Here is an 11,851-nt window from a genome sequence, read left to right as displayed (position 1 = left end):
CCGACTCGCGCAAAGTATTGCGCCGCGCGACTCGTACACCACAGTCGTTATCGATAGTTTCCGTATTGTTTCTATGTATTGTTAGCGCGTGTCTTGTATGTATTGTAAGAAATTAGAGTCAGGAGGAAGCGAAATCCTAAAAATTCGTACAAGAAATCTATCGGGTGTCTTTGAGCTCGCTATTAGTTTCCGCGAGTCATTCGAGTTAGATATTCGGCATTACAACGCAAAGGTCACCGTCATTGTTATTGTGACGTATATCGGCTTACCGCGAGCCGGATCAATGGACCGATTTGAGTCGTGCAATCTAGTATTTTCTATTATATCGAAGCGGATTCACGAGCGTGCGTAAAGTAGTTACCGGCGTATTAGAGAGATTTCTTTAGTTGTCGCGGCCTAATTAAGTCTCGTACGGCGGAAATCTTCGCAGCCGTAAAGTCGAGTTAAAGCGCGTAAGACGCCCGGTAATTTGATACTGTTGCGCACGATCGTGCCTATCTCCGCGGAAATAATATATCCTATTCGCCTGTAGAATAATTACTGTCATCAAAGGCTATTATTTATACGAACTGCTCTATACTCTTGTTTCTTTTAATATATTATTGTTATCTTTGTTTTAACCGACCGAATGCTCATTTTGGCTCCCGTATTCTTGATTCTCAAGATTTCTCCCGTCTCCCCCGAACCTCCCCCTCTACCATTTCGGGTATACTGAATAGCCACGGAATTTTGCCGTCGCGTTAAATATCGGTCGCGCGATTATCTTTTGGTGTTGCGTTTATCGTGAATGGTGCGGCCTGCCGTACCTGGCGCCCAACTTGGTTTATTTTGCGATTCCGGGAATTTTTGTGGATCGCGAGATCGATATTCGAAATACGCGCCGAAGGTGTACTGTGGGCATCGAAGAACCGCCCACCGAATCAATAATTATTAATTAAATAATAGAAAAAGAAATTGACGGTTACAATATATATATATTGTAACTGTCAATTTCTTTTTGTCATGATGTGCATATATATATATATATATATATATATATATATATATATATGCACATCATGACAAAATCAAAAGGAACAATATGAGCAATGTTATATAATTGTGTTCAAAATATGTATGCGACACAGACATCTGTGCTCTGAAATTTCTTGTACAAAATAGGGCAGTAGAAATATAACATTTTTTCAGTCTCCACATATTTAACACAACGCGAAAAGCCTGAATTTTATTGCTCTGTCTAAAATATGCATGTCCCTGACTCTAATTAATACTGTCGATAACGTAACTATTGTATAAAGCGTTGGTATTATACCGACACTTTTAGTTACGTTTAGATGAGGGCGCTAATCCGTCGGAGTTCGCCCGTCGCTCCGGCATCCTCTTAAACTGCGCAAAATAATCATACCTCGATGTATTAACAAGAGTCGATCGACGCCAACGTCGAAAACCCCTTCGTCGCATATTTGCGTATTATGCACACTACGACAAGGTGATACGCATTCGTGAGGGAAAAATGTGGGGGATTTATTAATAGCTAAGAATTTACAGGCTAGCATTTTTACTTATCTAATATACAATACTAGGAAAGTAAAGTCGTTTCCTCTATCATCTTCACATTACACACCCCAAAATGTGAGTAAATAATACAAATAACCAAGAAATAAAAGGCTGGCTCAATGTTCCGTGTCTAACAGTAGCTTAAAAAGTTTTAATATTCGCATTTTATTGATCTTCAGAAGGCCGTTTCTGAGATTATCATGGCATTAATTTTACATTTTTTAATTTCTTTCTTGTAGAAAACTGTTATTTTGGTTAGAACAATTCACTATTAGAAAAAAGTCTTATTTTGATAGAAAATAAAAATGAAGCATATTTTTTTAATTTTTGACATTCTTAAAGCAAATTTCTGATATTGTTGTAAAGTATACATATACATATATATAAAAACATAATTTTTGATAATAATATAATTACGATATATTTAAGTAACATAAGTCGGCTAAACAAAAGGCATACATAAATTCACAAATCTTTGTAACAGTTATATCAATTAATGTCATTGTAATGTCCCAATGTATACTATGAAAGAAATTTAAGCATTTCTATAAAGCCATCATCTTTTAAAGAAATCTACTGTACTTAAGATAAAAAGGAGGAGGAAGAGGGAAAGGAAAGGAGAGGAAGAGGGTGGGAAAGAAAGGAAGAAAACCGTCTTTCTGCTTAATAAAAGATATTTGTGTGATCAAGTTTATATATATTACATTTTTGCAAAAATCTTTCTTGTTATTATTTAATTGTTTTAAATAGATCAGTGCTGGGATTTACTTGGAACTTTCGGCCGGATTTCTTGACTCCTACTGCTCCTCTCTTATTGCTCGGGTCTTAGCAACGCAGCGTCGGACGCTCGTAACTAAGGAACGGGTCACTTAGTCTCAGGAACGTGCGTATCAACGTAATAGCGCAATACTCTAATAGCAAAAATTCTCACTAAAATTTTCTATTTAATATTTAATTTTGTATTAATAATAGAATAATAATTATTTTTATTATTAATACAAAGTAAAATATCAAATTTTAATGAGAACTTTTGCTATTATATTTGTGATATGCACGTTCCTGAGAATAAGTGACGCGCTCCTTAGTTACGAGCGTCCGACGCTGCGTTGCTAGGACTCGAGCAGTAAGAGGGGAGCAATAGGCGTAAGTCAAGAAATCCGGCCGAAAGTTGCAAGTAAATCCCAGTATTGAAATAGATGTTTATTTCACTTGCATATGTTTTTATGTATGCAGTTTTATTGTAAAAACGCAACGAACTATTCGATATATACTTTTCAAAACTACGCTCACGATGGGATTTACTGTAATTAGCGGTTGTTTTCCTCTTTTATACGTAAGTATTTTGATTATTTGTTTTTATCTCTGGAACTTTTAATTTTAATTGAGAAATTCTTGACAGTTACAATCTCATATCCTCATACCTCAATTCTTATCTATGATAATAGCGGCTTTGCAACGAATGTATATCACAGCATGGGCTGCTAATGATTTAAAGGAAGTTGTAAGTTTTCTGAAAAAAATTATTTTATGAAATGATGAAAAAGCTTACAAACACGCAGTTTGTTATATCACATTACTTTATACATATGTCTGACTACGAAAAACAGTTTCTATCTTAATTTTTCAAGTTTTTATATTATTAAAGTTAAAAATGTTGATTAGTTTATAAGAAAAGATTCAGAATTTTTCACGAAAATTGGATAAAGAATATTCTGTATATATTGGACTGCGAATTGGAAATTATATCTAAAGATAGCTAAGTGTAACGTGATCACCTTACTCGATGCGCGGATCGGTTCGTCAGCGGTCCCGGCGGTGAAGTTCGAGTGAAAGGAGAGACTCCCGCTTATGAGAATACTTAGATATGCTGATAAATTTCTTTGTTAGGGTTTCTATATGCACTATCCACAATGCGATTAGTGGTATGCAGCAAGCGGAGTCGCGTTGTGCGCTAAGCGTTTGGCGAGTGCAGATTTGTGGCTGGCGGTGAGCGCATGCAAACTTTATCTGTCGTGATGGCAACTTAATGATTACGGCGTCTGCAACTTACTGACTACGGTGATCGCAGCGTACGCGACTTACTAACTATGATAATTGCACTTAACAACTACGGTGATCGCGACTTACTAACTAATGTATGCGACTACGGCAATTTACGAATTATGACGTTCGCTATTTATTGCTTATGGTTGTCGCCGATGCAACTCGAACAGGGTACATCTCGGTGGATGATATGTCACACTCAGAGGTCAGGGATAGTCGGTTGGGTAAAGCCAAATGTCATGTCAGCTCTGGACAGATAGCAGGAAGCCAGTAACTTCCGGCAGAGTTGAGTAACACCTCAGTCCGTACAGGTGACAGAAAGTGTGACTTACGGCGGAACTCAGTAACATCTTAGCCCGGATAGATATCAGAGAACCGATCGCTCCCGACAGAGCTAAGTAATAGTGCTAAGGATAGTTGGAGAATAAAACAGGAGATCTTGACTGGAGAAAAACCGGATGGGATCTGTTATCGATGTGCCGCAGATCCCAGAATTGAGATGCGAGAAACATGCAATTATTATATAATGGAGGGGATGCGCAGAGCGCTCTGTGCATTATATGTACTCGGTCCACACTTGCGCATTCTCTTCACTACTTTGCTCGCATCTCAATTCTGGCATCACTGATGTGCTGGCCGAGTGATCTTATACCTAGCCAAAGCCCTCACTGTGCTATGCTGGTCTGGTGGCGCATAGTGGAGAAAACCGAGAAATTGTGTTTCGAAATTGTGTAGAATCTTTAAATCATACCTGATTTTAATGTTTTTTTTCTAAATTGAAAATTACTCATTTTCGAACAAGATTTTTGAAACCGATTTTTGAATCGGGTTTTTTTCGAAATAGCGGACGTAATATAGCGGTTGGAAAATGAGAAATCGTGTTTCAAAATTGTCTACAGCCTTCAAATCTTATCCGATCCTTTTTTTTTAATTGAAGCTTACTCAACTTCAAACAAGGTTGTCGAAGCCGATTTTCAAAATGGCGGATGTAATATAGCAGCTGGAAAACAAAAAACATTCATAGTTTTGATTCGGCTTGTACCAAATTGCGTATATGTATATTCTCGCAGATTATAAATGTAATATTAAAATTATAAAATTAATTATAATATGAATGCCATGAACAATAAAAATATTATAAATATTGTCGTAACCCGACTAATTTCTTAATATTTAAAAGATAAAACAAGCAAAGTAGAGAAAAATTAGGAAAGAGCTGACTAAAACAAAGCATTAAAATTAGGGAAAGAGTCCAAGGAAAAGGAATTAAGAAAGAATAAAGAATAAAAGATTATTAATAAAATAAAGTAAAGATACGTGACTAAAGAGAAAGAAGTCACGGTCAAGTTCTCGGAAGCTGAGTAAGCAGCTGACGAGACAGACTGACAAGCGGAGCACGAGACATGCTCCGGTCAGGGACACCACACTCCTTCCTAATCAGCGACCTAATTAATTAAGATATATAATAACCGCGAGATGCACCGCTAGCTAGCTGAGTAACATAGCTCATTAACATCGCTCTAGCTCGCTCAGTAATATCGCATAGTATCGAAGTACCGTACGTATCGCGCCCGACTATTATAATCGCGAATAAACGAAAAGTGTACAAAATCTTGCAAAATATACTAATTTCTATCTAACGTCCGGTAGTGTCTTATTTCGAGTTTGGATCCTAATCCTTTGGGCGTACAAATCCCGAAAGATCTCTTCTTTAGCGGCTAAAGGCACGACATTAATTGTAGGTATCATAAATATAGGTATAAATGTAGGTATCATTATGAACCAATTTGCACAAGATTTGCATGCGAATGAATATTTTTAAGGTCACTAATTGTATTAATATCTAAATAAAAAATGTTTTCTATTTTGTAAAACATCACATATCGCGATTTTCAAGGTCACTAATTATTCACGCGAATATTTTGGATAACTATCCTTGTCTTGTTGCGCGAATGTTCGGAGTAAGTGTCCCCTTATACAACGATGTTAATTTTATAAAAATTTAATAATAACTTTTAAGTTTCAATATCAATTGTCTTCGAAAATCGTTTCCATTTTTTTGTTGATTACTTATGTAGGGATCAGATGAAGTTAGTAGTACAGCTATGCGGGTTCTAAGCCAGGTCCTCTGAGGGAGGGTGAAGGGCGAGGGAAAACCGATGCGAAGGATATGATGTCAACCATGGCGAAACCGGTAGACGAGGGGTCCGCGGAGAGGAGGGAGGGGGACCGCGGCGAAACCGATAGGCGAGGGGTCCACGGGAAAGAGGGAACGCACGCGTCCGCGAGTAGGTGTGTGAGAGATAGCGCGAGGCGTCCGCAATGTGTGGGAGAAGGATAGCGCAAAGCGTACGCGAGGCTATGTGAGAAGGATATCATTCATAAATCGGTGCGACAAGGATAGCGTTCGTAAGCCGATGGATATGATGAGGGAGATAGTGCGAGATGTTCGTATGTGGAAGAAGGATGGCGTTCACCTGCACTTGGGAGAGAGAGAGGGGGAGGGGAAGAGTGGAGGGTGGAAGGGAGTGAGAGAGAGCGAGAAAAGGGGTGATGAGAGAGAGAGGAGAGGGGAGAGTGAGAGAGGAAAAGAGAGCAAGGGGTGGGGGGAGAGAGAAGGGGAAGAGCGAGGGGAGAAGGAGAGAGAGGCAGAGGGGGAGAGAGGCAGAGAGGAAGGAGTGAAGAAAAGTGAGATAGGGGTGATAAGAGAGGGGGAGGGAGAGAAAAAAGAGGGATTGGGAAAGGGAGAGGAGAGAGAGGAAGAATGCGAGAGGGAGGAGAGAGTGAGTGGGGCGGAAGAGAGGGAGGGGTGAGAGAAAGAGTGTGAAGCATGCACACGTGTAGGAAAAGGAAAGAAGATGGCGTAGAAATAATTAATATTTTTATATATATATAATAATAATGTTTATTCAATAATTTGTGTATATGTATGTGTGTGGGTGTTTAAAAAAATAATAATGATAATAGTAATAATGATATTAAATATAATAATAATAATAATAATAAAAATTTGAAGGTGACGATCGATCTAAACAGGAAAATACAAGTCTTATTAATATACTAATTTAAATATCATAAAATTTACAAAAATGAATGCATATACATATATTATCCTCCTAGCGCCGCAAGCTCTTCCTCCTCCCAATCCTCTTTCTCCTCTCTCACCTCTTCCGGCTCCCAATTTTCCTCCTCAACATACAGCTCCACCCCAAAAAGAGGCCGCAAGTAAACTATGTCCTTATATTGGGTGAACGTCTGCTCATTCGCGTGCTTCAAGGATGTCATTTTTCAAACTTGCATGCACCTACCGCATATTTCCGCGGACTCACCGCATGTACCGCTGGTGGATAACATCAGTTTGCACGAACTGAAATATAATATTAATTAATATACATCACATATGATGTCGCATGAAAATACTGAACACTACCTACCAGATTATGACAAAATATTGCCATTTTCAAACACTGTTACTTTTACTTTACTTCACTTTACTTTAACACTGTGAAGTCAGACTGTCAAACACTTTATGACATGGAGGCTGGTTTCCTCCGGTGCGTCACATTTTCTGCAGTTGGACCTCGTACTGATGCCCAATTTTTGTAGGTGGTAACTGAGAGTGCCGTGCCCCGTGAGAATGCGGGTCACTAGTCCGGCTTTTCGTCTACTTAGTTTTTTGATGCCGCTAGCGAGGCCTCTCTCTCAGAGAATCTCCAAGGAGAGCCTTCGCCTGCCTGCACACTGCCGCGCTCGTCCAAGAGGCTAGATACTGGTTCCGCAGCCAGCGACCAATCTCCCTCTTGCCTAGGCTATGAGGGATTCCGACCACTGGCTCCGGTCCTACCAGCATAGTCTCCGAGCCAGCTCTGACAAGCTAGTCGGCCACCTCATTGCCCTTGACATCAGAATGCCCCAGGACCCAGATCAGAGCAACCCCCTTGTCCCTCGCAAGTTCTTCCAGGGTGCCTCTGCAATCCCAGACTAGTTTGAAGATAGTAATCGGACTACCAAAGCCGCCTGGCTGTCCGAGCAGATGCTGATGCGCTCTCTTTAATAGCAAAAAGTCCCTGTGCACAACACAAGATCGCCATTATCTCTGCTTGGAAGACTGTGGCAAATTCACCGAGTGGGATGGATTCACTAATCTCTCTCCCTCGGAAGTAAACGCCTGCCCCTGAGCCCAGGCCGATCCTGGACTCATTTGTAAAGAGAATGAGCCCAGTCTTCTCGCTCCGGAAAGCATACTTTGAATGGCGCCTTCAGGGCACGAATAACTGGCATTTTGTCCTGCTCCATACTGAAGATAGGATGAGAAAGGATTCCGTCGGGAAGATTAGTGTGCCTGGTGGCGGCCCTCCATTTTTTCTCACAACTCAGACAGTAAGCCGCCGATGCAACAGCGGCGACGACCGTGTGGCAAAGCGGCTCGATACCGAGCAGCACTTCCATCGCCGCAATTGGCGTGGTTCTCATAGCCCCAAAAGCCCCTCTTAAAATAAGAGTCCACAGGTGCTCCAGCGATATTTTCGCCGACGCTAGCTGTACCCTAGATCACCATACTACCTAATACTTAATACCTAGTACATAACCTAACCTAACCATACTACTGCAGCATATAGTAGCCTAGGTCTAAGAATAGCAGTGTAGATCCAGTAGATCATTCCCAGCCTAAAGCCCCAGATCTGACCAAAGAATCTTTTGCACAACCAGAAGTAAGAGGTCACATTCTTACACCGATCGTACAGGTGCTCCTTCCATGTCAGCTTCCTGTCTAGGATGACCCTCAGATATTTCACCGACACGGCCTGATGCCTCCCAAAGTGGGCCCCACTACAGTGCCCAGCTTCTATCTGCAAGTGAATATGACCAGCTTCGTCTTCCGGGGATTGACCGAAAGCTCAGTGCCGTCACACCACTCCTCCACTGTTCCAAGAGCACTCTGCGTGAGTTCCAGAAGCGTGTCCGGAAAGGGTCCTCGCACGATAATCGCCAGATCGTCGGCGTATCCCTGCGCAAAAAAATCCTTATCATAAAGTTTGCTGAGTAGTCCATCGACTACTAAGCATTAAAGAAGTGGAGAGAACGCTCCGCCCTGCGAGCATCCTTGATCCACTCAGCCGCCGACACTGACAGCGCCGAACATCGTTACAACTCGCCGCCGAAACATACCTCTGATCCAATGAACGAGCATACTGTGTGGCACGCCCTGCATTGCCTCCCTGCAAACCACATCGTGAGGAATTGTTGGAAGCACCCTCTATGTCCAGAAAGGTCCCTAACGCATAGCTTCCCTCTATGCGATCTCCCTCAATTTTGAAAACCAGAGTGGAGTGCCGTCTCCGTAGAGTAGCCCATCCTGTAGGCATGTTGATTCTCATGCAGCGGATGCCGCATGAGGACAACATCCTTCAAATAGATCTCGACCAGCTTCTCCAACGTTTTTAAAAGAAATGACGTCAGGCCGATTGGTCTGAAATTCTTGGCAGAGGTATAGCAGGTCCTACCGAGTTTCGGTATGAATGCCACCCTTGCCAGCCTCTAAGCTCTGGGCGTGTAGCCCAGAGCAAGACAAGCTTTCAGGATCCACGTGAGCAGCCCACTGATCTGCCCGAGCCTTTCTTGTAAGAGCGCCGGAAGAATCCCATCCGGTCCAGCGAACTTGAATGGTTTAAAGGTTTTGACAGCCCACTTTACACTATTGGGTTTTACAATGCTGGACGCCAGTTCCCAGTCGCACCCACGTCCCCTTAATCTAGACTCCGCAGTCCTCCTGTCTGAATCGACATCAAGTCCCCTCTTGAAGCCCGGAAAATTGTTCTTCAGAAGGTAAACCAGACATTGCTCTCCCGAAACCACATCTCCCTTCGAGAAGCGTATCGCCTGCAGGTTTGAGTCCGCGTTTTTTGCCAGGATTCTACAGTCTCCGAAACCTCCTCCATCGACTCACAGTACCTCCTAAAGCTCTCTCTCTCTCTTGGCAGCTACTACGGATTCCCTATAGGTCTTCTGGGCCCTCTGATAGAGGTCCTAGTCTAACGGGCGACCCGTGTTCCTGGCTCTATTCCAGACACGCCGAGCCCCCTTCCTGAACCTCTACAGTCCCGGTCCCCACCAAGAGACCTTCCTGTTAAAACAAACTGCTCTCGCTGGAGAATTTTTTTTCGAAGCTGCCAATCAAAGCCTTTTGTAGACGATCTACGCAGAGCTCTACCTCAATAGCAACCTCGTGCCTCTTAAAGAAGCCGCAAAGACCATTGGAGAATCTTCTCGAAACGAGTCCCAATCCATCTTTCTCGGATTTCTTCTATAAATTGTTTCAGGCTTCACATTAGCAGGCCTGAAAACGATATGCCTATGTTCAGAGAAGGAGGGCTTCGATGAGACCTGCCACCCAACAATTTCCGGAACCAAATTCCTCGAGCATAGAGTAAGATCAAGTACTTAACGCCTAAGCACATTCTGAAATATCGGTTTGTTGCCCCTGTTCAGGATGTCCAGGTCAGTGGCCACTAGATAATCCAGAAGCCTTCTGCCGCGATTGTTAATGTTGGTGCTCTCCCAAACAGTGTGGTGTGCATTAGCGTCGCACCCCACTATAAGCGGCAGCCCCTTATCTTGGCAGTAATCCACCAGCTTAGCCACAAGACCTGGCGGAAGCTAGCCCTCCTTTTCATGTAAGAAGTACGCTGAGTTCACCACTACCCTCCTAGTCTCACCCGTGGTGAATTTGAGAAAATTCACCGCAACTGCCACAACATCCCTAGAACAAATTTCCGGCATGAGTTGCGCTTCTAGTCCCTTGATCGCAATCGCGGCTCTGGGATTGGGCTCTGTGAAGGACTTGAAAAGTCTACCACAAGCCGCAATGCCCCTAATGCAGCCCCTATATATCCAGGGTTCCTGCATTAGACAAATACCTGTATGCACAACAGCCATGCTCCTGGCCAGAACGAGTGGCCTTCACTTGGACACAGTACAATTGGACACGGTGCAAATGGACACGTTACAAATGGACACGAGATTGTGCACACGGTTCAATTGGACACAGTGCATTTGGACACAGTAATTTTGGATACAGTAGCTTTTGGACACATAAGAAAATACGCATCGTTTACTTGGACACCGCTCAATTGGACACTATTCATTTGGACACCGTTCGTTTGGACACAGAAGATGCGCACCGTTCATTTGGACACCGTTCGTTTGGACACCGTTATTTGCCCACCGTTCGTTTGGACACCGTTCATTTTCCCATCGTTCGTTTGGACACCGTTATTTGCCCACCGTTCGTTTGGACACCGTTCATTTGCCCACCGTTCGTTTGGACACCGTTCATTTGCCCACTGTTCGTTTGGACAACGTTCATTTGCCCACCGTTCGTTTGGACACCGTTCATTTGCCCACAGTTCGTTTGGACACCGTTCATTTGTACACAGAAACATGCGCACTGTTTGTTTGAATATGTAACAGATGGAGGGAAATAAAAATCATTTTGGGAAAATATAATCAATATTCTTATAACACTTTATACTGGTAAATCTATGTAAAATATGAAATCGTGAAAAGGAGATACATTTGAAGGTTATAATATCTGTCAAAATAAAATATATTCATACTTATATATCTCTGATACTGATGTCATTAATTTTACATTGCTTTTAGCACTTTGTTTAGCCTTTCGCATATTTGGATGTCATGCATGGATACAGTGGGTTCCGCCCCCCCTGCGGGGGGGCTCCACTTCCGGAAGATGTAACCTAACCCAAACCTATTTCTTATTTAAAACAAAAATTTGGTGTGGATCACGTCGTATAATTTAAATCAAATTTTGGTGTCCAAACGAACGGTGTCCAAACGAACGGTGGGCAAATGAACGGTGTCCAAACGAACGGTGGGCAAATGAACGGTGTCCAAACGAACAATGGGCAAATTGTTATAGCCCGAGAAGGCTATATACGAATTATTAGATACATATTATTTTAAAGAGATATTATTTTATACAATAAGATATTGCTCAACGTGTAACGCGAATACAGATCACGTTACGAACGTTGACCGAACGAAGCGCTGACAACGCGAGCCACGCGCGAAGCCCGAGCGACCGCGCAATCACCCATTACGAAAACGCGGAAACCAAGGCACGCGGAATAAGGATGTTGCGAAAATGCAACGTAGAAGTCCTACCGAAAAGCAGAAAGGAAATTGCGAAAATGCAAGCAAAAAAGTCCTACTTAGAACTCCTTAGCTTGCA

Source organism: Polyergus mexicanus, unplaced genomic scaffold (assembly GCF_030449975.1).
Source record: "Polyergus mexicanus isolate NDT 795.1 unplaced genomic scaffold, iyPolMexi1.0 SCAF_5, whole genome shotgun sequence".
NCBI classification, from domain to species: Eukaryota; Metazoa; Arthropoda; class Insecta; order Hymenoptera; family Formicidae; genus Polyergus; species Polyergus mexicanus.
This window is presented reverse-complemented; position numbering follows the sequence as displayed.